Source organism: Cervus canadensis, chromosome 26 (assembly GCF_019320065.1).
Source record: "Cervus canadensis isolate Bull #8, Minnesota chromosome 26, ASM1932006v1, whole genome shotgun sequence".
NCBI lineage: Eukaryota > Metazoa > Chordata > Mammalia > Artiodactyla > Cervidae > Cervus > Cervus canadensis.
The window spans coordinates 27,440,779-27,467,335 of NC_057411.1; the positions used below are offsets into that span (position 1 = coordinate 27,440,779).

Below are 26,557 nucleotides of genomic sequence, written 5' to 3' on the forward strand. Positions count from 1 at the left end.
TGTCTGTCTTTGGCATATCACAAAAATCAAGCTAAGATAAAACTCACAGCAAGGAGGAGAATGCTTGTACAATAAATATTTCTTGAATGACCAAGATTATTTTTTACTGTCATAAAAAGTGAAAAGGGTGCTGAAAATATACTACTAAGAGTTTATTAATTCCACACTTAAAACCAGGGAAAGAGTAACTAGAATTAGACTAATCATTTTAAACCATTTGGTTTGAATCAAATTGTTTTCTTACTCATCTTGTTGAGTAAACAATATTTTACGCTTGGAACAACAGTGTCATCTGGATCCGGTAAATAATATCCTGGTCACTATGTTTGTTTTTATTTGTTTTATATTCTAGTCACTTGTTTGAAGGTTTCTGGGCTCAAATACAAATACTGATATAATTTGGGAGAAGAATTTCATCCAATTATCTTCTACCTACTGGAACATTCTAGGTAAAAAAGAAAAGTCCAGAATATGTCACGCATAACAGTTATTTTGAGCAGAAGGCATTTGAGTTCTTGAAATCTCTTATCTGTGTAAGAGCAGAGCCTCCCCAAAGAACTCAAAGAACCCAACTGCCAGAAGTCAACCAAAGAACATTCTTATCAACAGAGATCACGAGAAGTCACCACACCACATCTACACAGACATTGTCACAAAAACTACCATATCTCCCATGTTACCTGTCTCCTGCCAAACCTGTATGCAGGTCAAAAAGCAACAGAACTGGACATAGAACAAATGATTGGTTCAAAATTGGGGAAGGAGTACAACAACACTGCATACTGTCACCCTGCTTTTTTCACTTCTATGCAGAGTACAGCATTCGAAATGCCGGGCTGGATGAGGCACAAGCTGGAATCAAGATTGCCAGGAGAAATATGAACAACTTCAGATAAGGAGATGATACCACTTTAATGGCAGAAAGTGAATAGGAATTAAAGAGCCTTTTGATGAGGGTGAAGAGAAGAGTGAAAACGCTGGCTTAACATTCAACATTCAGAAAACTAAGATCATGGCATCCGATCTCATGACTTCATGGCAGATAGAAGGGGAAATGGAGAAGGAAATGGCAACCCATTCCAGTATTCTTGCCTGGAGAATCCCAGGGACAGGGGAGCCTCGTGGGCTGCCATCGATGGGGCCGCACAGAGTCGGACATGACAGAAGCGACTTAGCAGCAGCAGAAGCAGCAGCAGCAGAAGGGGAAAAAGTGGAAGCAGTAACAGATTTTATTTTCTTAGGCTCCAAAATCACTGCTGACAGTAACAACAGCCATGAAATTCAAAGATGCTTGCTCCTTAGAAGAAAAGCTATGACAAACCTAGACAACATATTAAAAAACAGGTATCACTTTGCCGACAAAGGTCCGTATAGTCAAAGCTATGGTCTTTCCAATAGTCATGTATGGATATAAGAGTTGGACCATAAAGGTTGAGCACCCGAAAACTGCTTTCTAACTGTGGTGTTGGAGAAGACTCTTGAGTGTCCCTTGGACTACAAGGAGATCACACCAGTCAATCCTAAAGGAAATCAGTCCTGAATATTCATTGGAAGGACTGATGCTGAAGCTCAAGCTGCATCCAATACTTCGGCCACCTGATGCAAAGAGCCATCTCACTGGAAAAGACCTTGATGCTGGGTAAGACTGAAGGCAAAAGGAGAAGGGGGCGGCAGAGGATGAGATGGTTAGATGGCATCACTGACTCAATGGACATGAATGTGAACAAACTCTGGAACATGGTGGAGGTCAGAGGAGCCTGGCATGCTACAGTCCATGGGGTCGCAAAGAGTAGGACACCACCACCAACTCCCGTGATATTTCTCAGGGCCCATTTACCTTTCCCAAAACTCATCTGTTTTCCAATATAGGCCCTTTCTCCCTCTCCCTTCTCTTAAGAAGTCTCTAGTTTTCCTGCAAATGCCCTTCTCCCCTTCCCTTTCCTCCATTAAGATGGTATATAAGCCCTAAATCCTAACTTCTCCCAGAGTCACAGTCTCTGTGAACTCCTGTACACACATTAATAAAAACACATGATTGAATTTTGTTTTTTTCCTTAACTGTCCTTTGTCAGTTGAATTCAAAGGCACCCCAACAACTGAACCTAAGAGTATAGAGCAATTCTTTCTCCTTGACAACCTGATAATCCAATATTTCACTGCAAATACACAATTGTAAATCTCTAATAGCCCCTGCTATTAAGTATAAGCATTATTTATGGTTATATCAGCAGAAGTATAGGCTTCTCTGGTGGCTCAGACTTGTGATGCTGGAGACCTGGGTCGGGACGATCCCCTAGAGAGGGGTATGGCAACCCACTCCAGTATTCTTGCCTGGAGAATCCCACGGATGGAGGAGCCTGGCGGGCTACAGTCTACAGGGTCATAAAGAGTCAGACATGACTGAGTGACTAAGCACAGCACAGCAGAAGTATATTTGGAAGCTACAAGCAAGGTGCTTACTGCCCTGGATACCCCTGCCCACCAGGCCCATGCTGGAGTTTGGAAATGAGATTGGCATGAGACGCAGCAGAGATGTGTCAATGCCCAGAAGAGACTTCTAAGTGCTTCCATGAGGTCAATCTGGACCTAACCGGACTGAAGATGTAAACAGAAGGGGTCAGTGAGAAGGGCAGTTGGTCAACATTGAAAGGATATAAGAAAGGCACCCAGGACCCAGTCTGGGGGTGATTCCTGCAGCCCTGGGCTAGGGCCACTCCACTGGAATGGTGCTGCCTCCACAGCTCAGAGAGTAGTCTCCTAACTTCCTCTGCCGAAGGACTGTCCTTAAAATCCCTCACAAGCTTCTGTTCCGATGGAGCAGGCACTTAACAAGCAAACACTTAGAGAAGGAAGGAAGGAAGAAGGCTCCCGCAAGCAAGCTTCTGAGTGTAATGTGGCTTCCTTGTAACTTCCTGTGGGAAGAAAATGTGCTGACAAGTAGTCTCTTCCTCCCGACAGTTACTACATCTTCTTACACATTAACAAATGACTTCAGGCCGGTGCAAGGTTCAGTTACCAGAAACCAATTTCTCTGGGTTTCAAGCAATTTATGGACCAGTCGTGAGCACTAGACACTCAGAGATCTGACATAGTATGAAGGAGCAGCCCCTAGTCCACAAAACTCCACCTGTCCATCCTCCATCCAGGACGCTTACCAATTATGCAACTTCCCCTGGTAGCCTCTCCCCCCCGGCCATTCTTTCATTCAACAGCTATTTACTAAGTGTCTACAAGAGTCTTCCCTGATAGCTCAGTTGGTAAACAATCTGTCTGCAATGCAGGAGATCCCGGTTTGATTCCTGGGATGGGAAGATCCACTGCAGAAGGGATAGGCTACCCACTCCAGTATTCTTGGGCTTCCCTTGTGGCTCCGCTGGTAAAGAATCCACCCACAATGTGGGGGACCTGGGTTCGATCCCTGGGTTGGGAAGACCCCCTGGAGAAGGGAACAGCTACCCACTCCAGTATTCTGGCCTGGAGAGTTCCATGGACTGTACAGTCCATGGGCTCGCAAAGAGCTGGACACGACTGAGCGACTTTCACACACGAGTCAAACACTAACCTGGATGAAGGCCTGTGAAACAGACAAAGCTGGGTTCTTGACCTTCTGTAGACCAGAGTTCTGCTGGACTGGACATGCAACAGGGAAGTTTAACACAGCGGGATAGAATCTGTAAGAGAAGCAGATCCTGGGGGGTGGGGCCCTGAAACTGAGAGAGAACAGCTTTGTGGATGGGAAGTGGTCTAGGTAGAGGGTAAGCAGGGGCAAATTCCTGGAAGTAAGAGCACTTAGGAACTGAAAGTTATTTACTGAAGCTGGAGTTTAGGAAGCTGGGGTAACGATAGGGCAAATTGGAAGCCTCAAGGACTTTTATAAGTCAAACATTTTATCTGAAGGCAATGGGGAAGTACTGACTTACGTTAGCCAAGAGAGACACCAGAAGTGGTTTCCTTCTTAAAAATATCATACAGGCTCCAGTAAGAACAAAGGAAGGAGCAGGAGAAAGACAGAAGGCAAGGTGTGCCTTTAATATCCTAGGCAGCTGGCCTAATATCTTACGTTGCATTCATAATTCCTTCCCCATTTTCACTATCCATTTGACTCACAACATGTTTTCAAGGTCATTTCATTTTTTTATTATGAGATGGATTAGAAGATCTATTTTAACCTAAATATAATTTCATTTTATGGCAATGTCTCTTGTCTATCACAGAGGAAATGCTTCTCTTGATAAATACACTTTGGTTCTTAGGCTAAATGCCCTCTGTAATTTTTCTAAGAATTTTTATTGTTTATTTTTTATTTTTAATCTCTAGCCCTGCCCTGAGATTTCCTAAACTCAGTGCCCGATTGAGGGAGGATTTGCCCAGAAGGGATAATCCCCACAGAGAGGAAGGTACGTTTAACTGCCCGAGGTCCCCACCTGCAGTTCCTCAAAGATGCAAATTGCCCGCCGGAGGAAACAGAACACCCACACCAGCCTGAGCTGCACCTTCGGGCTCCCTAGGAGGTAGAAGCCCATCAAGAGAAAGCGAGACCTATTTTATTCTCAAAAGCAAAAGCACAGAGGCAGAGCCTCAAGGAGGCTCTAGTTTACCATTTCAATGGAAGTCAAGATTATGGACTAGAGCCAAATTAAGTCACTTTTGTAATTTCATACAGATTTTCCTAGGCTTGTTTCCAGTCAGTTCCCCGGCAGGGATTAGCTGTAAAGCTTATTTAGAAAACAAAAGGCTTGTGCAGAGCAGGACGGCCTGAGAGCAATTCCCACCCACACTGGGCCTGGGGAGAGGGGTCTCCCAGGAAAGAGTGAAAGTGGGGGCAGGCTGGCCAGGAAACAAGGGGGGGGCGCATGTGGAGCAGGTCCCGAGGGACGCTGGAAATGTTTTCTACAGTCACCTATGACAGTTCACATCTGAGCACTGGCAGTGTCCTTTAGAGCTGGTAGAGGGTGAACAAGGACCTGTAATATAGCAGAGAACCATATTCAACAACTTGTAATAATCTATAATGAAAAGAATCTGAAAAAGAATACATATATATGTATATATAACGGAATCATTTTCCTGAACACCTGAAACACAACGTTGTAAATTAACTATACTTCAATAATAATAATAACAAAAACATAAAGGCTTCTCTGGTGGCTCAGTGGTTAAAGAATCTGCCTGCCAATGTAAGAGACACAGCTTCAATCCCTAGTCCAGGAAGATTTCACCTGCCTTAGGTTCAGTTCAGTTGCTCAGTCATGTCAGACTCTTTGGGACCCCGTGGACTGCAGCATGCCAGGCTTCCCTGTCCATCACCAACTCCCGGAGCTTGCTCAAACTCATGTCCATTGAGCTGGTGATGCCATCCAACCATCTCACCCTCTGTTGTGCCCTTCTCCTTTTGCCTTCAATCTTTCCCAGCATCAAGGTCTTTTCCAATAAGTCGGTTCTTCTCATCAGGTGGCCAAATAATTGAAGTTTCAGCTTCAGCATCAGTCCTTCCGATGAATATTCAGGACTGATTTCCTTTAGGATTGACTGGTTTGATCTTGCAGTCCAAGGGACTCAAGAGTCTCCTCCAACACCACAGTTCAAAAGCAGAAGTTCTTCGGTGCTCAGCTTTCTTCATAGTCCAACACTTACATCCATACATGATTACTAGAAAAACCATAGCTTTGACTAGACAGACCTTCATTGGCAAAGTAATGTCTCTGCTTTTTAATATGCTGTCTAGGTCATAGCTTTTCTTCCAAGGAGCAAGCATCTTTTAATTTAATGGCTGCAGTCACCATCTGCAGTGATTTTGGAGCCCCCCAAAATAGTCTCTCACTGTTTCCATTGTTTCCCCATCTATCTGCCATGAAGTGATGGGACCAGATGCCATGATCTTAGTTTTCTAAGACCATGCCTTGGAGCAACTAAATCCCTGAGCCACAACCACTGAGCCCATGCGCGGCAACTACTGAAGCCCGGGGGTCCTAGAGCCCATGCTCTGCAACAAGAGAAGCCACTGTAATAAGAAGCCAGTGCTCGGCGACTATGAGTAGCCCCCGCTTGCCACAACTAGAGAAAGCCCACACAGCAACGAAGATCCAGCACAGCCAAAACTAAGTAAATAAAATTATTAAGAAGAAAAAAAAAAGTGTTGGTAGAGGGTAAAGGAGCTGTGGAAAAGGGCTATGAAGGAGGAGTGAGTGTAAGGACTTCTCAGCACCTAGACCACTGGGTATCAGAAAGCCTTACTAGCCTTGAAACCAGTGGATTATTGTAAGAACAGCTACAACTTACTGAGCACAGTAAGAGTGCTTAGCATAAGGAGTGCTTGCTATATGCTGGGTCCTGTTTAAGATTCTTCACATATGCACACGTATATATTGATATATAACACAACACACACATCTTACTCATTTAATCCTCAAGTAGTCATATCAGGTTGGCTCTATTATTCTATTTTATAGTTGAGGAAATAATCTCAGAGAGGGTATACGTAGCAAGATGTCATTCACAGGTGAGTCCTTTGGAAACTCTACTAAGATTCTACTAACTCTTGGACTTCAGCTAGTCTAATACACCTGAATATTGAGGCAGTATTGAATATTCTTGCAGAGTGTCATAGACTCTGCAGCCCCAGTGGATTTGAATCCCAAGCTGTGCTTCTTTCTGGCTGTGTGACTTTGGCCAAATAACCACAAAGTGGCATGATAATAGTAGGTATGCTACTACCCATCTAAGAGTAGTTACGAGGATTCTTCTAGCTAATACCTGCAAAGTCCTTAGAACAATGTCTGAAACACAGTACATGCTCAATAAAAGTTAGCCACTACTAAGGGTCCACGTTAGATCACAAAGAGCAAATCAGAGTGCAAAGGACTATCCTGGTAGCAGCGAGAACTGAAAGCTAACAACCTTAATAACAAAAGGGAAGTGTAAAATCATAAATAACCAACTATAAACATAGAAATGTATTTGATGGGAGAAGAGCATAATAAAAAACATGTGGGCATGACACATGGTCCTTCAGTCCTGCACATTCATAACCAGGTGAGGGAGAAGGAATGAACTTGAGATAATATCTATAAAATTTCAAATCATCATCAAATTGATGAATGAGGACACCATTCACATCTCTTCTATTGGTTAGCTTCATTAGAATCCTGAAGAAAAAGTACAAGTGTCAGTTACTCAGTCATTTCCAACTCTGCAGCCCCATGGACCACAGCCCACCAGGCTCCTCTGTCCATGGAATTCTTCAGGCAAGAATACTGGAGTGGGTTGCCATTCCCTTCTCCAGGCAACTTCCACACCCAGGGATCAAACCCAGCTCTTCTGCACTGCAGATGGATTCTTTACCTTCCATCTGCGCCACCTATTGGATAACTTTATTAGAATCCTAGGATTTAACACATAAGTGTAGAAAAATGTTGATTGACCTTAGTCTTGCCAAATGTAAATTTTACAAAATTAAAATAAATTTGTATCATTCAAATTTTATGACATTTATTCAGAGCAGAATTGGATTTAATAAAAGTAGAACCTATTATTCAATATTAAAGTTTGAATCTTGAGAATAAAGATGTAAACATAATCCCAATGGAATGAATTAGCTAGTTGATTTTCTTAGTTGTTATTCTTAATATCTGCTTTTTGGCCAATTTATATAGACATTTATTTCATAGTAAATTCAAATGCATATGCAACAAACAGACCCTCTATGATAGATTATGTGGGGTGGGAATTTACAAAATGAGTTAGGACAGTGCTGAGTGCTGGAGCGGCTACTCCTTGCTGGGGACAGGTGTTGTCTGAAAGGAAGAAGCCTCAATGCCAAACCAGGCACAATGAGGGTGGTTCTAAGGAAGACTGTCAGGCCTCTCCCTTGCCATGTCTCTGACTCTGATAAGGGGCCTTGCATTTTGTTCTGCCAGACCCCAAGCACCAAGTCTGGTAAATGATTCTTCAATGTTGGGAGTAAAAGGGCTCAATCTTCATCAATAGTTCAAGAGCTAGAAGACAGGATCAATACACTCTCCTCATAAACCAGATTATAAAGATTGGCATCACTCTCACTCTGGGTGTTTATTTCCCTGTGGTTAGCTCCTAACAAATAGAATCCAGCTTGAGTCAGGCTCAGCGTGGATCTGATTCATAGCCAGTGATGGGTCAACAGCCATGGAGGGGAAACGGTGCCTCCTAGAGGCCACTATGTTGGTGGCAGGAGTAATTTGTAAGAGACCTAAAGAGGTACATTGTGGGGACACAATGACGACATTATGGTCCTGCTGATCTCTCTCCACTGGGATCTTCTTCAAGTATAAAATCTGAAAGCTTGCGGCTCATTTTTACTTCAAAAGTGTATTTTTTTTCCCCCACAAAATCATCTATCAGAAACGTTGCTAACCTGTTAATCATGATTCTTTTCAATTCCATCAACTCACCTTCAACTGCAAATTGGTGCTAAAATCAGAGTAGTTGTGTCCCCCTAACAAATAGGGTGTTTGAGAGGTGATTAGATCATAGTGCCCTCAAACTGGAGGCCTAAGAAACCTCCCTTGTCACTTCTGCCTTGTGAGGACACAGCAAAAAGACAAAAGTTTATGAACCGGGAAGTGGATCCTCACCAGACATGGAATCTACCAGTGCCTTGGTCTTGGGCTCCAGTCTTCAGAACTGGGAGAAATAAATTTCTCCAGTCTCTATGGTATTCTATTACAGTGGCTCAAATGCAGTAAGACCCTTGGGTAATAACAAACCAGCTCTAATGATGCTTGGCTTCAATTTTATGAGAGGATATAAGAAAAGTTACAAGTTAAATAAGCAGGGTGACAATATACAGCCTTGATGTACTCCTTTTCCTATTTGGAACCAGTCTGTTGTTCCATGTCCAGTTCTAACTGTTGCTTGCTGACCTGCATACAGGTTTCTCAAAAGGCAGGTCAGGTGGTCTGGTATTCCCATCTCTTTCAGAATTTTCCACAGTTTATTGTGATCCACACAGTTGAAGGCTCTGGCGTAGTCAATAAAGCAGAAATAGATGTTTTTCTGGAACTCTCTTGCTTTTTCGATGATCCAGCGGATATTGGCAATTTGATCTCTGGTTCCTCTGCCTTTTCTAAAACCAGCTTGAACATCTGGAAGTTCTCGGTTCACGTATTGCTGAAGCCTGGCTTGGAGACTTTTGAGCATTACTTTACTAGCGTGTGCGATGAGTGCAATTGTGTGGTAGTTTGAGCATTCTTTGGCATTGCCTTTCTTAAGGATTGGAATGAAAACTGACCTTTTCCAGTCCTGTGGCCACTGCTGAGTTTTCCAAATTTGCTGGCATATTGAGTGCAGCACTTTCACAGCATCATCTTTCAGGATTTGAAATAGCTCAACGGGAATTCCATCACATCCACTAGCTTTGTTCATAGTGATGCTTTCTAAGGCCCGCTTGACTTCACATTCCAGGATGTCTGGCTCTAGGTGAGTGATCACACCATTGTGATTATCTGGGTCGTGAAGATCTTTTTTGTACAGTTCTTCTGTGTATTCTTGCCACCTCTTCTTAATATCTTCTGCTTCTGTTAGGTCCATACCATTTCTGTCCTTTATCAAACCCATCTTTGCCTAAAATGTTCCCTTGCTATCTCTAATCTTCTTGAAGAGATCTCTACTCTTTCCCATTCTATTGTTTTCCTCTATTTCTTTGCATTGATCACTGAGGAAGGCTTTCCCATCTCTCCTGGCTATTCTTTGGAACTCTGCATTCAAATGGGAATATCTTTCCTTTTCTCCTTTGCTCTTCGCTTCTCTTCTTCTCACAGCTATTTGTAAGGCCGCCTCAGACAACCATTTTGACTTTTTTGCATTTCTTTTCCATGGGGATGTTCTTAATCCCTGTCTCCTGTACAATGTCATGAACCTCCGTCCATAGTTCATCAGGCTCTCTGTCTATCAGATCTAGTCCCTTAAATCTATTTCTCACTTCCACTGTATAGTCATAAGGGATTTGATTTAGGTCATACCTGAATGGTCTAGTGGTTTTTCCCTACTTTCTTCAATTTCAGTCTAATTTGGCAATAAGGAGTTCATGATCTGAGCCACAGTCAGCTCCTGGTCTTGTTTTTGCTGACTGTATAGAGCTTCTCCATCTTTGGCTGAAAAGAATATAATCCAATCTGATTTCGGTGTTGACCATCTGGTGATGTCCATTGTGGAGAGTCTTTCTCTTGTGTTGTTAAGAGGGTGTTTGCTATGACCAGTGTTTCTCTTGGCAAACTCTTTAGCCTTTGCCCTGCTTCATCCGTACTCCAAGGCCAAATTTGCCTGTTACTCCAGGTTTTTTGACTTCCTACTTTTGCACTCCAGTCCCCTATAATGAAAAGGACATCTTTTTTGGGTGTTAGTTCTAAAAGGTCTTGTAGGTCTTCATAGAACTGTTCAACTTCAGCTTCTTCAGCATTACTGGCTGGGGCATAGGCTTGGATTACTCGATGGGCATGAGTTTGACTCAACTCTGGGAGTTGGTGATGGACAGGGAGGCCTGGCGTGCTGCAATTAATGGGGTCACAATGAGTCGGACACGACTGAGCGACTGAACTGAACTGATAAGTTGGCTACTTCAGTGTAATGAGGAAAAAAAAGCTTACTGAACATACCACCACATACCAGGTACGGAGCACTAGACTGTTATTGAACATCAACAACAATTTATAACATATAAAAGCCAAAGTGTAGGGTGTTTGGACTATTTCTTAAGTTGGTAGATGACTCAATATGAGAAACCAAGAGAGCAGCGCCTTCTTGCCTACATAAGTTCTGGCAAGATCACCGCTTTGCTTCAGACTGGAAATAACTGGGAAGCACTGTTACAGGGTGACCTCTGTAACCCACTGGTGAGAGTTCCCCTTCTCACAAAGTATCTACTTCTCCAAAGAGGGAAAGCTTACTTAGGGGAAGTACCCGGGTTAAGCTACGGCAGGGATCAGGAGCAGTCAGTGACACGCCCAGGGAGAGATGTGGAAAACCAGGAAAGGGCACAAACTCTGCCTTCTGAAAAATTTCAGCTCGAATCCCAGTAGTTGAGCTCTGTGACCTCTGCAAGTTACTTAACCTCTCTCTTTCAACAGTTAGTTTCCTTTTGCATAAAGGAGATGAAAGTAAGGAGGTTGAGACCTTTAGGAGACAATATATGTAAATTGCTTAGCACAAGAACTTGCTGGTAGTAACTACTGGAGTGGGTAGCCTAATCCCTTCTCCAGGGGATCTTCCTGACCCAGGAATCGAACCGGGGTTTCCTGCATTACAGGCAGATTCTTTATCAAATGAGCTATCAGGGAAGCCCAGTAACTGTTGTTGTTAGGAACTAATACCAACTCCCACTATACTCAGGTAAAACCTAACAGCCTAAAGGGTCTTCACAACAGGATCGTCTGTCTTGCCACCCCTGCCCCCTCCCACTACACCGTGAGCCAAGATAAAAGAGAACACAGGCAATGATAACCAGGGAGTTGAGCTGTGAGGTTACACTGAATATGGGCTGGGGTCCAGGCAATCTCCAAAGCTACTTGCAAGCTTGGCAGCAGACAGGCAGTGAGTCGGCAGAGAAAACAGGAGAACAGAACAGACTCACTGAAAAAAGCACAGAGACCATGAGGCTATAAACCTTGACACAGACAGAAACACACACATCTCCACCACACACACACTGCCTGCCTGTCAACTCTTCGGTTCTCATGAGGCCAGCCTGGACTTCCTAAAGATTTCTTTGAAGATTCCCCTCTCTCCTTACAAGAGACCCTTCTTGAGTTCCTTTGCAAGATTCAGGATGGACTCCAGACTCTCAGAGAACTTCTTCACAACCTTAAGTGATGCAATCTCAATATAACAGGAATAGAAGCAACATCATGGCTGAGGAGAAAAGTGAACTAGAGAGAGGATGGAGGATTTGGAGACAGATGTACGTATGAACCTCAGTATCTACATGTTTTAAATCTTGTAATTTTCAGAGGTCTCTGACAGTTAACGAACTGTCATTTTAAAATGTTGAGGCAAAAAGGAACGCATTTGAGTCAGTTCTAATGAGGTGGAGGAACCTAGAGTCTATGATACAGAGTGAAGTAAGTCAGAAATAGAAAGATAAATATCATATACTAACGCATATATAGGGAATCTAGAAAGATGGTACCGATGAATCTATTTTTGCAGGGCAGCAATGGAGAAACAGACATAGGGAACAGATTTATGGACACGGGGGAGAGGGGAGGAGAGGGGGAGATATATGGAGAGAGTAGCATGGAAACTTACCTCACCAGATGTAAAATAGCCAGTGGGAATTTGCTATATGACTCAGGGAACTCAAACAGGGGCTCTGTGACAGCCTAGAGGGGTGGGGTGGGGAGGGAGGTTCAGGAGGGAGGGGACACATGTGTACCTATGGCTGATCCATGCTGATGTTTGACAGAAAACCACAATATTCTGTAAAGCAATTATCCTTCAATTAAAAAGTAAATAAATTTTTAAAAAATGTTGAGGAAGAGGCAAGCTACTGAATGAGGAGAGGACCTCCATTTCACCCCAGTGGGACTGTTACTGATTCTTACTCTTTCTCAGAAAAGGTATTCACTCATTCTTTTATTCATATCTCAACCATTTCATTAGAGAGATTACACTTTCTAGGAGTATTTGACAATGTGAGGATTTAAGAAGGTCACGGGTATATACCTCAGAAATGTCCTGGTCCTAAGACATTTTCTTTAAGAAGAAAAACTTGGCTAGGGAGGGAAGGAGGAAGGGGGAGGTATCTAAACCTGGGAAGACTTCCGCATCTTTCCCCAAGACACACTCATATATGTTAAGAATGAAGTTTATTCCTGGAATTCTACCATTGTTCTCTACCACCGTTCTCTTTTTATCCCCCCATTGTCCTTTTTTTCCTCTGTCTTGCCCTTCTTAAATTGCCTCTTGATACAGGACCCTCCTACTGCTTACGCTGAAACCCACTTAGGTCTCCCCTTCTCAGATAGTACCTAATGGTCCTCTCTTCAATTAACATGTTCATTCTTACAAAGCATGGTTTTCATTTAGCTCCTGAAGTATACGACAGAATTAACTCATACTAACATATGAAGGGCAGTTAAGTGTGATGATGATGTACTTTTTCCACCAATATTTGCATTTTAAAAGAAGATGTTTGTGGATCCAAAAGGCTAAGTCCTTCATGGCGTACTTTTATGCATTATAAACAAGTGTTGGGCAGATATTTTCTCATCCAGGGTCTTTCTGGGACCTTTTAAATCACACTGTCTACCCCCACTAGAACATGTTTCACAAAGATGGACATTTTTATCTGTTTTAATCATTGCTGAATCTCCGATGCCTACAGCAGGAAATGGCATACTCATTGCTCAATTAATGTTTGTGGAATGAATGCCAAGATTTAAATCTAAGCCTGTCTGACTTCAAACTGTAATGTTCTTTCTACTGTATGAAGCTCTCTTTCTTATAATTAGTCTCTTCACCTGCCTGCTAAGGCGCTTCAGTTGTGTCTGACTTGCTGTGACCCCAAGGACCCCACTTGGCTCTTCTGTCCACGGGATTCTCCAGGCAAGAATACTGGAGTGGGTTGCCATTTCCTTCTTCAATCTCTTCACCTACCTTACAGTAAAAGAGAAAGAAGTAAAGAAAGAATGGAAGAGAGGGAGGAAAAGAGATGGTACCAAGACGGATAAAATGAAATAGGCTCAGGCATCAGCTGCAAATGGCGACCCCTTGGGTCTCTCCTCCAAAGCAAACTAACAGTTTTGTCTGGGGCTCCTGATGTTTCCCTTCTGAAAATGTTTCTACTTGATATCTTTTTTAATCTTGCTATTATTTGTGATTATTTGGGGGGGGGCAGGAAAGGCATGTTTGTTTAAAGAAAAATGTATCCAGTAGAAATTATGGAGCAGTTGAAAGAAAAACACACGACCCATATCCTTCCACCAAAAAACAAACACTCTGAATTCACATCCTACATTTCTTTTTTTTTTTCCCTACATTTCTTTCTAGGTTTCTTCCTATGCATACATTTTAAATATTTACTCAATTTTATTTGCTTATCTTTTTTTTTTTTTTTTTTTGGCCATGTCATACAGCTTGCAGGATCAGCTTGCTGGATCTTAATTCCCTGACCAGGGATCAAACCTGTGCCCCATGAAGTGGAAGTGTAGAATCCTAACCACTGGGCCACAAGGGAATTCCCCATATATTTTATTTTATTTTATTTTTTTCCCCATATATTTTAAACTTAGCTGTTAGCCTCCCTGGTAGCTCAGATGGTAAAGAATCAGCCTGTAATGAGGGAGACCCAGGTTTGATCCCTGGGTTGGGAAGATCCCCCTGGGTTGAGAAGGAAATGGCAACACACTCCAGTATTCTTGCCTGGAGAATTCCATGGACAGAGGAGCCTGGTGGGCTAGAGTCCAAGCGGTCACAAAGAGTTGGACACAACTGAGCAACTAACACTCTCAGTTTTCATATACAATTTTGTGTATCCTGATTTGTCATTTTTCTACCATCATATTTTATTTCTGTCATGTACTGATATTATTCTCCTCCATGATGTTCAGTGTAAAATTCTAAGTTAAATAAAGTGAGGTTTTCTGCTGCCAGTTGGTATTAAAATTTCATGTTCTTTCATACTGATTCTGTGACAAGGGAATTTTAAAATTCCAATTCTTATTGTTGGCAGGAGACAAAAGAGTTTTACAATTCTTTCTGTTAAATATTTTAAAAACTACAAAGAATCAATAAAACATGTGGTTGTATTTATTTATAATGCTGAGCAAACACACTTATTCTCTAACCATTTTTCCCTCCCAAGTCTTTCCAGATTATGATTCCTGGAAGAATAAACAGCCATTGCCCCAAAAGAGAACAACTTCCTGGGACTACACAAAAAGGAACATGCCCAAGTATAAAGAAATTAAGTCAGGTTTTTATTTATTTAACATACACATAATGTTATCTTCATCTAGTGAATAGCACCATTCCATAACAGTTGTATAGACTAATATACAGTTTTGTATGTTAAAATACTGTAGAGGTAGTTTTAGTCATATAGCTGAGAAGATTTAGGAGACTACAGAATGTTTAAAACCAGCAAAAGGAAACCATGGTGTAGGAACCAGACTAGGGTTTGTAGACCTGTTCTGTTATTTACTAGCTATGTGACCACAAGTGATCACAAGAACAAACAAAGATCTGTTCCCATAGGCTGGGGAGGGATATCTTAAAGTATCGACCATGTTCCAGGTTCCTTGGTAGATGTTTTACAAAGACCATTTAATTTAATCCTTATGACTCTGTGTTTCCAATGCAGGGGGCTCTGGTTTGATCTCTGGCCAGGGGACTAAGAACTAAGATTCCATACGCCCATGGTGCTGCCAAAATTTAAAAACAAAAAAGAAAAGTTAATCCTTATAAATGATGCTATTGGGTTGGCAAGTTGTAGTAAGCTTTTATTCTCCCCTCTTTACTAAGAGAACCCCAATTTTCCTGGGGAAAGCAATATGCTTATACCAATATATATATATATAATAATGCATTTCCCAGGCTCTCTTGGGATCCAATTAAGGTTGGATGCGGTTCTTAAGGGGCTTCCCTGGTGGCGCTAGTGGTAAAGAACCCATCTGCCAATGCAGGAGAAGCAAACGACATACATTTGATCCCTGGCTTGGGAAGATCCTCTGGAGAAGGGCACGGCAACCCACTCCAGTATTCTTGCCTGGGAAATCCTGTGGACAGACAGGCCTAGTGGGCTACAGCCCATAGTGTTGCAAAGAGTCAGACATGACTGAACCAACTTCGCATGCACGAGGACACAGTTCTTAGCAAAACAGGTAGAGGTTGACAGATGGAGCTTCCAGGAAAGGTTTTATGCAAACAGCAGACTGTGTGTGCTCAGTCGTGTCCCGCTCATTTCCTCCTCCAGGGGATCTTCCCAACCCAGGGATCAAACCCTTATCTACTGCATCTCCTGCATTGGCAGCAGGATTCTTTACCATTAGTGCCACCTGGGAAGCCCCTAAGCAACAGACTGGCAACTACTATTGAGTCAGGCAACAATTATCAACGGATCCTCAAACCGGAGGGTAAAAGTTTGAGGAGGAACAGGATATTTAGTAATATTAAAGCACATTCCTCAAATGTGTAATATCATTTGTAATATCAAAGGGAAAAATAGTTAAATGTACAGTAGAGAGGCAGACAACACCTTAAACAAAGGATCAAAATTAATATTGTTAATAGTGGGGCAAGTATATGTTATGTTTCTCCTGAGATGATGCACTATGAGAAGAGTATGTCTGGGATATTCCTAGCAAAGATGCCAAAGATGCACCATCTGAACTTAATCGGGAAGGTCTGACAAACTCCAGTTGAGCAGCGTGCTGCAAAGTAACTGATCTAACCTGTATACTCTTCCAAATATCAAATCACAAAAGACAAAGACAGAGAACCATTTCAGATTAAAGGTGACTATAGACACATAACATCTAAATACAATGTGTGATCCTGGTCTGGATATTGGCCCAGAAAGGAAAATAATTGGGACTCCTGGCAAAATTTGAATAAGGTCTGTAGATTAGATAATTGCATTGATATCAGTGTTAATTTCCTGGATTTGATAACTGCAATGTGTTATTTAAGAAAACATTTTTGTTGTTAGGAATTAGGTACTAAAATAAAGGGACATCATGCTTAAAAATTCTTTCCAAGATGGTTTAGGGGGAAATGCATAATTTAAAGAGAAAAAAATGATAAAGTAATTGTGATAAAAATGTTAACATTTGAGGAATCTGGGTGAAAATATTTAGGAATTCTTTGTACAATTTTTACAACCTTTTCTCAATTCTAAAATTAATTCAGAATAAAAGTTACATGAGTAAAAAAGTAGAAGATGGATAGATAACTTGTCCATAGATAACTATTGATCTTGACCTTTCTCCTTCTTTCTTTCCAGATAAGGATAAAATCACAACCAGCTTTTAACAAAAAAGACAACACTTCGAGCCAAGCATGGCTTAGTAGAAAGGTACCAGCTTAGACCCCAGACAATTTGTTTTAAGGCATTCTTTGGTTTTCTTTTGCAAGGCAGTAGGGAATCAAAACCAAGACAGCAAAGTTAAGTCTAATTTGCCCAAGACTACACCATTCCAAAGAGGTAGGACCCAATTCTGTTTAGGTTTGCAAACAAAACATTCCTTTCTACTCTATACCATGCTGAAGCCCAGGCTTCACTCTCTGTGAAAATACAAATTAGAATTTCAGCACTCCAGAAGGAACCTACAGCGGGAAAGAAGCTATAGCAGGGCCTGGCAGAGAGGACAGACACTCCAATGTTTGCTGAATCAGTAGCTCAGGAAACCAAGCACATCTGTTTTCAGGATTCTGCTATACTGAGCTATTTTTAAGTACTGAAGAAAAAAAAACACTGTATTTATGTGGGTGTAATACTCTAGCTGCAGATATTAGTCAGCAGTTTCATTCAGTTTCTTGGATCTCTTTCTCTACTCTCTCCCCTTTCTCTTCTGTGACTGTTATCTCTTTCACAGAAGCTCCACTAATCCCCTCTAAGCCCCTTCCTTATCAATTAGCTCTTGCAATTCCATCTCCCACCCCACCCCACCCTCAAAAAGGGAGGGGCTGAGTATGAATTAGAGGAGAAAAGTCCTACAAATAAAGAGGCTCATTCTGCCAGGGAGGTCAGGAGTTAACCCACTAGAAGGACCATCCTTCCTAAATTTGGCAAGGAAAAATAAAAAACAAGGAGCCCGAGTCTCTGGCCAGAGCCGAGTAGCTACCTACAGACCAAGATTCCAAAAGCCCCAAACAGAAAGGAGTCGAATTCAGGCCTAACCAGCCCATCAGGTATGCAGGATACAGCAGAATTTAGAATCACTCATTCTATTAAAATGAAATGGGTTAAATTTGTAGTTTCATTGATATGTTTTCAATGGTTATGAATTTTGTTTTTAAAAAAAACAAAGATCTTGGTATTTACTATACCATGAAATAAGTACCCAAATACAAGTACAGTCATTTTGCTTCCCAGGTGCCAGTAAAGAACCCACCTGCCAATGCAGGAGATATAAGAGACTGCAGTTCGATCCTTGAGTTGAGAAGATCCCCTGGAGGAGGGCAACCCACTCCAGTATTCTTGCCTGGAGAATCGCATGGACAGAGGAGCCTGGCAGGCTCCATGAGGTCACAAAGAGTTGGACACAGCTGAAGCTACCTAGCATGCACACACATAGAAACTTGAACCACATCTATACAGCAGCACCTGCACAAGAAGACTGGTTGCTATTTAGGAGTCATCATGCACACACCTGGGAGAGAGGGAGCAGTTTAAGGACTTGGGTCTGGGTCATCTTGGGTCTTACCAACTGTGGCCCTGCCCTGGAAAGGCCATGTGTGTGTTGGGATATTAGGTATCCCTAATATCTCCCTACCTAGAGGTAGGGAGACGGTTCATGCGTGTGTGCATGCTAAGTCAACTCTTTTCGACCCTATGAACTGTAGCCCGCCAGGTCCCTCTGCCCATGGAATTCTCCAAGAAGAATACTGGAGTGGGTTGCCATGCCCTCCTCCAGCAGAGGTTCCCAATTGGGTTCCCAATCCAGGGATTGAACCCACGTCTCTTACATCTCCTGCATAGGCAGGTGGGTTCTTTACCACTAGCGCCTCCTGGAAAGCCCAAGGAGAAGGTAGTGGGAGAATGAGCTGGAGCTTTTCTATTTCTTTATATTACCCCTGACTAGTGTGGTATTTGAGATCCTGGGCAAGGCAGCATCACGAACAGTCGAGCCAGAGGGAAGGCTTCTGTCCTCGGTCTCTCTGTGCTCATAATCTTTTATCCTCTATTCCTCTGCCTGTGGACTCTTGAGCTACTGGTAGACAATTATGTCCACAGCCAACTCCCTCTTTCCTCAAACTGTATGCCAGTTATGGACCCTCCATCTAATATCTGCAACTTATTGAGCTTACCCCAATTACTCATGTAGTGTGTTGGTTGCGTATAGTCAACATCATTAAAGAATTGGAACTGGGGAGAGAGGAGACTTGGAGGTCTGGGCTGGCTTTGAGATGCTCTGGTCCAAGTCAGTTACCACCCTTCAGGCCCTGGAGGCCCAATCTACATTGACAGAGTCCCCTGCTCTTGTACTCACCTGACCACAGACTCAGGCAGATGAGACAGTCAGCTGCAAGCGCCTGGTCATGGATTGCTAATGAACATGGCAATGACTTCACGAGAAGCTGTCTTAAACTTCCAGGAAGTCTTGGCATCACCCAGTAATTTGAACTTCAAAAGACTTAGTTTAGCTGTGGAATGGGGCAGTAAACTCTTCAAGCCCATTCTGGCTATTCAGGACTTGCCTGTTTAGCTAGCTGCAGGGAGCGGGGGAACACAGTGGGTGTGGAGAGATGACAGTCAGATTCTCTACAGGAGATAAGAGTGCCTGGGCCTGGAGCTGATAAATTTATCCCTCAATAAACACTCTTATAGGACTTCCCTGGTGATCCAGCAATTAAGAATCAGCCTGCCAAGGCAAGGGACATGGGTTTGATCCCTGGTCTGGGAAGATCCCACATGCTGTGGAGAAACTAGGCCTTCGTGACACAACTACCCAGCTCACTAAAGCCCGAGAGCCACAACTATTGGGCCTGCGTCCTAGAGCCTGTGCTCCAAAACAAGAGAAGCCACCGCACTGAGAAGCCCACACACAACTAGAGTAGCTCTCCACTTGCAGCAATGAAGATGCAGCGCAGTCAAAAATAAATTAATTAATTAACTCAAAAATTTCAGTCTTACAAAAAGTCCTTTGGAACTGAAAATGGGATTTCCTAATTTAAGTGTTTTATTAAGTAAGCAATTCTCTTATATTTTCCGAAGAATGGAAACACACCTGGACTGTACTCTTGTAAAAAGTGGGTATGGATATAGCTTTGCTTGCAGATATAAATACAAAGCAATGTAAAATTACTTTTAGTAAGTAATGCAACATGATCTTTTGAACATTTTGTAGAGCAACAGTACTTATGCTAGCTAGTGCTAATGGCACTGCAGGAAAAAAAAAAAAAAAAACTGGCAAGCAGTCAAGTCCATCAGGGATGCAGCAAGCATCTATTGTTTTTCCTATCCTGATAAACTTTCTGCTGGCACAGTAGTCCAGCTTCCCTTGGAAGAAAGTCCCTATTTCCCCGTTCTTATACCATATGCCCACTGCTTGTTTTAGAGGTGGGCATGTAAACCAAGGCCAGTCAGAGCATCTCACACACTGGACTACAGGAACTCACCCAACACAAAGGTACATGCCCCAGTACGGTCCAGTGAGTGATAAGAGGACTTTTGCTAGGATTCTAAGGAGAAAGGTAAGGAGTCTTCCTCTATAAACTTGGTCCTGGGAGGTTACAGGGCTGCAGGGACTCTCAGCAAACTTGCCCTTGCACAGAGTCAGAGAAAGAAACCAATATAAAGAGCAGAGTCCAGATAAAATAATTAAAGTCCAGATCCTTGAGAGATTATCTGGATGTTCCCCAGAGCAAGTCATGTCTGAAGTAATGGACTTTTCTGTAACATGAGCCAATAGTTTGAAGTGAGTACTGTTATAGGGTAATATCTTTAAATGTTCAGTTGTTAAGAAATTGATGATATTCACCAAAGAAACCTAGGTCTCCACTCTGACCTTCGTTGAGTATTTACTGTTTCGTGCACTAAAGTACTAAGCACATTAAAGCTATTATGTAATAAAATTCTAACAACAACCACATGAGGAGGATATTACTATCCTTCTCAAAACAGGTAGAGCAGGAATTTGCATCCTGGACTCTAGAGCATGTGAAACTACTTGACTATTCAGGTCCTTGCCTTGGTCACATTTCACACCTCTTAAGAGAGGTGGCTACCTAACATTTTAGCCTCTTTTCTTCCAAATGACACAGGAAGTATAAACAAATGAAATCCATCAAGTGGAGTAGGATGGGGCCCCAGAACCCTCTTTCTTGCACCCCCTCTTCCAAGGAATTCCCAGGGCTTCAAAAATTATTTTAAAAGCATTTCACAGAACACAGTAAGAAAGGATAAGAATACTTCTTGTATGGAACAATTTCTAAGAATTATTAAACAGGAGACTGTAAGGTGCACAAGAGTTTGTACAATGTGCTACATTTATTTGTGTTATTAAAAGAGAGTACATATACATATATGTGTATCTGGAATGGATAAACAAGAATTGTTTATATTTGCCTGGGTGGCCAAGGAATAGTAGGGAAACTTTTTGCTAAGTACACTTTTGTCACTTATATTTTAACCACATGAATGTATTACCTGTCTTAAAGAAGGAGAAGGAGACAACCATGATGACAATAATTGCATTAGTGTAATGAATTTCAAGCCAAAGTGAGCTTGCCACTGGGAGGTTGAACTGGTTCTCACAAATGGCCTCCTATCTGATCCCCCAAATTTAACTCCTTTCTTCGACATTTATCTTTACGTATGACTAAGTGTTAATTACTAAATTGATTGCTGAAAGCAAACAAAATATTAATAAACTAAATTTAGTAAATCAAATTATCTGAGGAAAATTTTCTCAGACTCTGTTGAGGAAGTCTGGGTACCATGCAATGTAGCAGCACTGCAGAATTCCTGCTTCCATGCATACAAGCTGAAGGTGGGGATTGCCTCATTTGAGGAGTTCATTCATCCCTTAAAGAGCTAGTAGGTGCTGACCATGTGTCATATACTGGGCTTAAGCACTGAAGACAGAACCTGAAAGTGTTAGTCGCTCAGTCGTATCTTGACTCTTTGTGACCCCATGGATGTACCCTGCCAGATTCCTCTGTCCCTGGAATTCTCCAGGCAAGAATACTGGAATGGGTTGCCATTCCCTTCTCTAGGGGATCTTCTCAACCCAGGGATCAAACCCAGGTCTCTTACATTGCAGGCGGATTCCTTACCATCTGAACCACCAGGGAGAGCTACTGAAGAGAGAGCAATTTACAAAAGGGCGCATTTAAAATCCCTACCTTTATGGGTTTACATTCAGGTGATAGTGGAGAAATATACAATAAACAAAATAAAGATGTAAAATAAATACTATATTCCACTAATCCTATGATGAACATTTCTTCACATTTTATGAAACCTAAAATTGGGATGCATTTTTTGATAGGTGGTATCTTACAGTCAAAGCTATGGTTTTTTTCCAATAGTCAGGTATGGATGTGAGAGTTGGTCCATAAAGAAGGCTGAGCACCAAAGAACTGATGCTTTTGAACTGTGGTGCTGGAGAAGATTCTTTTTTTTTTTTTTGGAGAAGATTCTTGAGAGTCCCTTGGACTACAAGATCAAACCAGTCAATCCTAAAGGAAATCAACCCTGAATATTCATTAGAAGAACTGTAGCTGAAGCTGAAGCTCCTGATGTGAAGAGCTGACTCATTGGTAAAGACCCTGGTGCTGGGAAAGATTGAAAGCAAAGTAGAAGGAGGTGGGATGAGATGGTTAGATAACATCACTGACTCAATGGACATGAATTTGGGCAAACTCTGGGAGACAGTGGAGGACAGAGGAGCTTGGCATGCCATGCTTTTAGACCATAAGGTCAAAAAGAATTGGACATGACTTAGCAAATGAATAACAGTAACAATCTTTTTTTTCTTTCTCTGAGGTACACTTGATGGCATCTTAGATCTGATGAAATATGGAAAAATAATATATATATATGGAAGAATAAAGTAAAACTGATAAGGACTACAGAGGAACATAAGCAGAGCAGAGGAAGAAGGAGTATGGGGAGATGGCAACTTAGAACAGTCAGGAGAGACCCAAGTAACATTTATGTGTGCATCCATGCCCAGTTGTGTCTGACTCTATGCGACCCCATAGACTGTAGACCGCCAGGCTCCTCTGTCCATGGAATTCTCCAGGCAAGAATAATGGAGGGGTTGCCATTCCCTTCTCCAGAGGATGTTCCCTACCCAGGGAACAAGCCCAGGTCTCCTGCATTACAGGTAGATCTTTACCGTCTGAGCCACGAGGGAAGCCCAAGTAACATCTGAGCAGGCTTAAATAAGGTGAAGGGAGTGAGGCATTGCTCTATGTGGGTAGAGGAGCAGGCATCCAAACACAGCAAAGACAAGCACAAAGGCCATGAGGGGAAATCAAGTTTCAGAAACCTAAGGAAGCCAGTGTTGCCGGATTGGAGGGAATAAAGCAGGAAGTGAGTGAGGTCAGGGAGACAACAGAGAGGCCAGATTACACAAGGACTTGTAGACCACCTCCCTACCTAGTGCATGATCATTGTCTTGAGTCTAGAGAGGTCAGACAGGATAATACATAAGAGCACGGCTTTGGAGTCTGATTACCAATTTATGTTCCAGCTCTGCCACTTTCTACCTGTATGACATCAGGTAAGTTACTCTCTGTCCCTGTTTTGTCACGGGAAAAATGGGGCTAATAACATTATTCACTTCATAAGGTTGGTGGGAGAATTAAGCAATTTATTTCTTGTAAAGTCCTTTGAACAGTCTAGCAAAGAAAGAGCACAAGTGTATTTGATACTGTTATTATTGATTGGTTCTGAATGTCAATTACTGCTTCATCATTATCTATTTATTTTGCTGTGTGTTGTTTGGTTAATGGATAAAATTTAATGCAAAATTTTATCAACAATATTTTTGAACCCTGACTTTTCCAGTAACTAGTCTTTAAAAACCTATATGTGATTGAAACATTTTAAACACAAATTATCACCTCCACTCGTCCTCCGATGCAGGTATGGACAAAACTCTACCACGTTACCACCACCCTCAACCAATGTTGTGCAATGATATTTCATTCTTATTGCTGAGTTTGCTATAGAAAAGAAGAAAGGATGAGGAAAGTGGGCCACTGAAGAGAGCCACTAAGCTCGGGGACTGGCAGCAAGCAAATCTAAAAATGAATTTCAAATCAATGAGTTTTGTTAGTTGTTCTGTTCTCAGAAAAATCACTTTCATTCACCCAAGTTAACATTCTGAAAACTGAAAGTCACTCAGTCGTGTCCGACTCTTTGCAACCCCACGGACTATACAGTCCTTGGAATTCTCCATGCCAGAGCATTGAAGTGGGTAGCCTTTCCCTTCTCCAAGGGATCTTCCCAACCCAGGGATCAAACCCAGGTCTCCCACATTGCAGGCAGATTCTTTACCAGTTGAGCCATGAATTATATGTATCTTAATGATTTATGGCATTCTTCCATTGAATATTTAGATTTATAAAGGTGAGAAGTATAATGGCACAAATCGGGCAGTCACAACTTTTTCATGTTTTCTTTTCCTTTATTTAAGAAATGGTTCTTGAGCATCTGCTATACTCACTGAAATTTAAAACAAAGCAGGGCATTTTGGAAAGGTTGGTGCCTTAAAACGATTCTGCTAAACTATGAAGGCGCTGCTTTTTATTACCAAATAATACATGTAATAGACACCCATGAGCCCCACTCCATCTCAGAGCTTTACCCCTCGAGGTGAGGAGAGGCTCAGGGAGGGGGTGAGATGTAAGGACTAGATGAAGTTCTTTGCAGATATTACTTGGTAATAAAAATGCTGAGCATTTATTGGTTACTTTTTTTAGGCTGCAAGGAAATGCCCTAGTGGAAAATGTCTAAAGCAAACTGTCAAGTGTCCAGTTTTAACACAGAGGACAATGCTTAGTGTACAATATTTTTGGCAGTATGATCCCCACTGTTCTTCAACTCACATAAGCTTAAAACCTTGGCACTTGGAAAGGGAACTGCACCATAGTCTTTGTGGTATGTGTTATCTGTGATCCCACCTTACAGATGAAAAAAAGGACCTTCCTCCTCATCATTATATTCGTATATCCTTTAATGTTTTCTTCATGTATCTATCAATATCACCTTTTATGGGAGAATGCTAAGCCACAGAGATATAAAAATGAAAAACACGGTCTGTCATTAACAGTCTGGCTCAGTGGGCATTTATTGAGAGCTTCCCACATATCAACAACTGCAAAGGAATAGCATATACACATGTATCTAGATTTCAGGAAGAGCTTTCTGAAGATACCAAAGTTAAATTTTAAGGAACTAGCAGGAGTTTCCTTGATGAAGTGGAGGGAGGGGAAGGACATATCCAGGCATATATCCAGAGTATGTGGGGGAGGCAGGAGCTGAAAAAACAGGCAAGAGCCAGAACATAACAGGCCTAAACATCAAGCTAAGGAGTTTGGATTTTATTTTGGGGTGAATGGGCAACAACCGGAGGATTTTCAGAAGAGGACTAACGTGGACAGATGTTTTGTCATTGTCAGGCTCACCCGGGAGTGGACTTGCATGACTGAAAGAAACCCAAGGCTTAAATGCTGACAAACTAGTTAGGAAGCTATTGCCCGTAATCTTGGTGAAAAATGAGGAGAACATAAACTATGTCAGAGGCAGAGAGCATGGAGAGCAGAGACCTATTTGAGAAGTAGTCTATAAATAGGCATGACAGGATTTGACTACTGGACCTGTGGGGGTGAAATCCAGAGTTTCAGATTCCTCCCAGCTTCCTCCTTCCAACTTAGGCAATTATTTGGCTAGTGGTACTAATGAGTGTGGCAGGGCACATGAACGAAGCATACTGATTGTTTTTTTTTTTTTTTTTTTAAAGGAAGGCTGGGGAGTCTGAGACCTGCGGGGCATCCAACGGGAGAGGTGTATGAATCAGTTATAACTAGACTCTGCGCTTTTACGTTCAAGACATTGACAAGACTACTCCATAGCATGTGTATCTGGCACTCCCATTTCGAAAGAAACAAGGCATACGGATTTGAAAAACGAATATTTTTCATGCTAACCGCTCCCCTCCACACACACGCTGAAAATGTAGGAGTTTAGTGTTAATAACAAAACATCATGTTCCCTGCTGCCAAACTGACACTGCAGATCAACGTATTTTCTCTGGTAAGCCAAATGCAGGGTTGGCTTGGTTTCCTCCTCACACCCCTAGAAAATAGCGGTGTACCTGGTGTTTAGATCCAGGAATTCCTTTTGGCAGGTTGGAAGAGCAAAAGCTGAGAAATGCGCCCTCCCGTGGCAATGGAATGAGGGGGCTCAAGTACCCTTTTTTCCATCAAACAAAGCCCTGTAAAGAAATGCAATTTGTGGGGATGAGAAGGCCACAAAGCTCGTTCTGGTATACCGCAAAACCAAATGAACCCTCTCAGAGGCTGGGACCCCTTACCTGTCACGTCGGCCGAAGGAAAATTTCACTTTCGACTCAACAAAATACGACCCCAGACTTGACAGCTTGCAGTAAGTCCCGCCCGGCAACAATTAAACACCTTGCAAGCCAAAATGCGTACACAATCCGTAAGGTCCCCTGCCGGCAGGGCCGGGCTCGGACCACGTGGGTGGTTGGGGCCAGCAGGAGGCACCAGCCGAAGGCGGGAGTGGGAGGCGTGTTCTTACGGGGGAGGGCGGAGCCTGCGCAGTGGGCGGGGCTTGGGAGGACCCGGGCTACCAGCCTCCTCTCGCCTACTTTCCCCCTTTGCCTTCGCC

At 42.4% G+C, this 26,557-nt stretch overlaps 1 long non-coding RNA gene across 4 annotated transcripts; it reads right to left on the reverse strand.

Annotated features, from left to right (window-relative positions):
* Positions 1 to 3,470: 3,470 nt before the first annotated feature.
* Positions 3,471 to 26,544, reverse strand: LOC122428424. Of its 4 annotated transcripts, none has more exons than XR_006265710.1 (4): positions 26,241 to 26,544; positions 26,022 to 26,141; positions 4,901 to 4,964; positions 3,495 to 3,710 (listed from the first exon to the last, which is right to left on the reverse strand). It is a non-coding gene; the product is annotated as an uncharacterized LOC122428424 (long non-coding RNA). The 4 variants fall into 4 exon arrangements; XR_006265711.1 differs by having other exon boundaries at positions 3,499 to 3,671; XR_006265708.1 differs by having other exon boundaries at positions 3,471 to 4,964.
* Between the last annotated feature and the right edge of the window lie 13 nt (positions 26,545 to 26,557).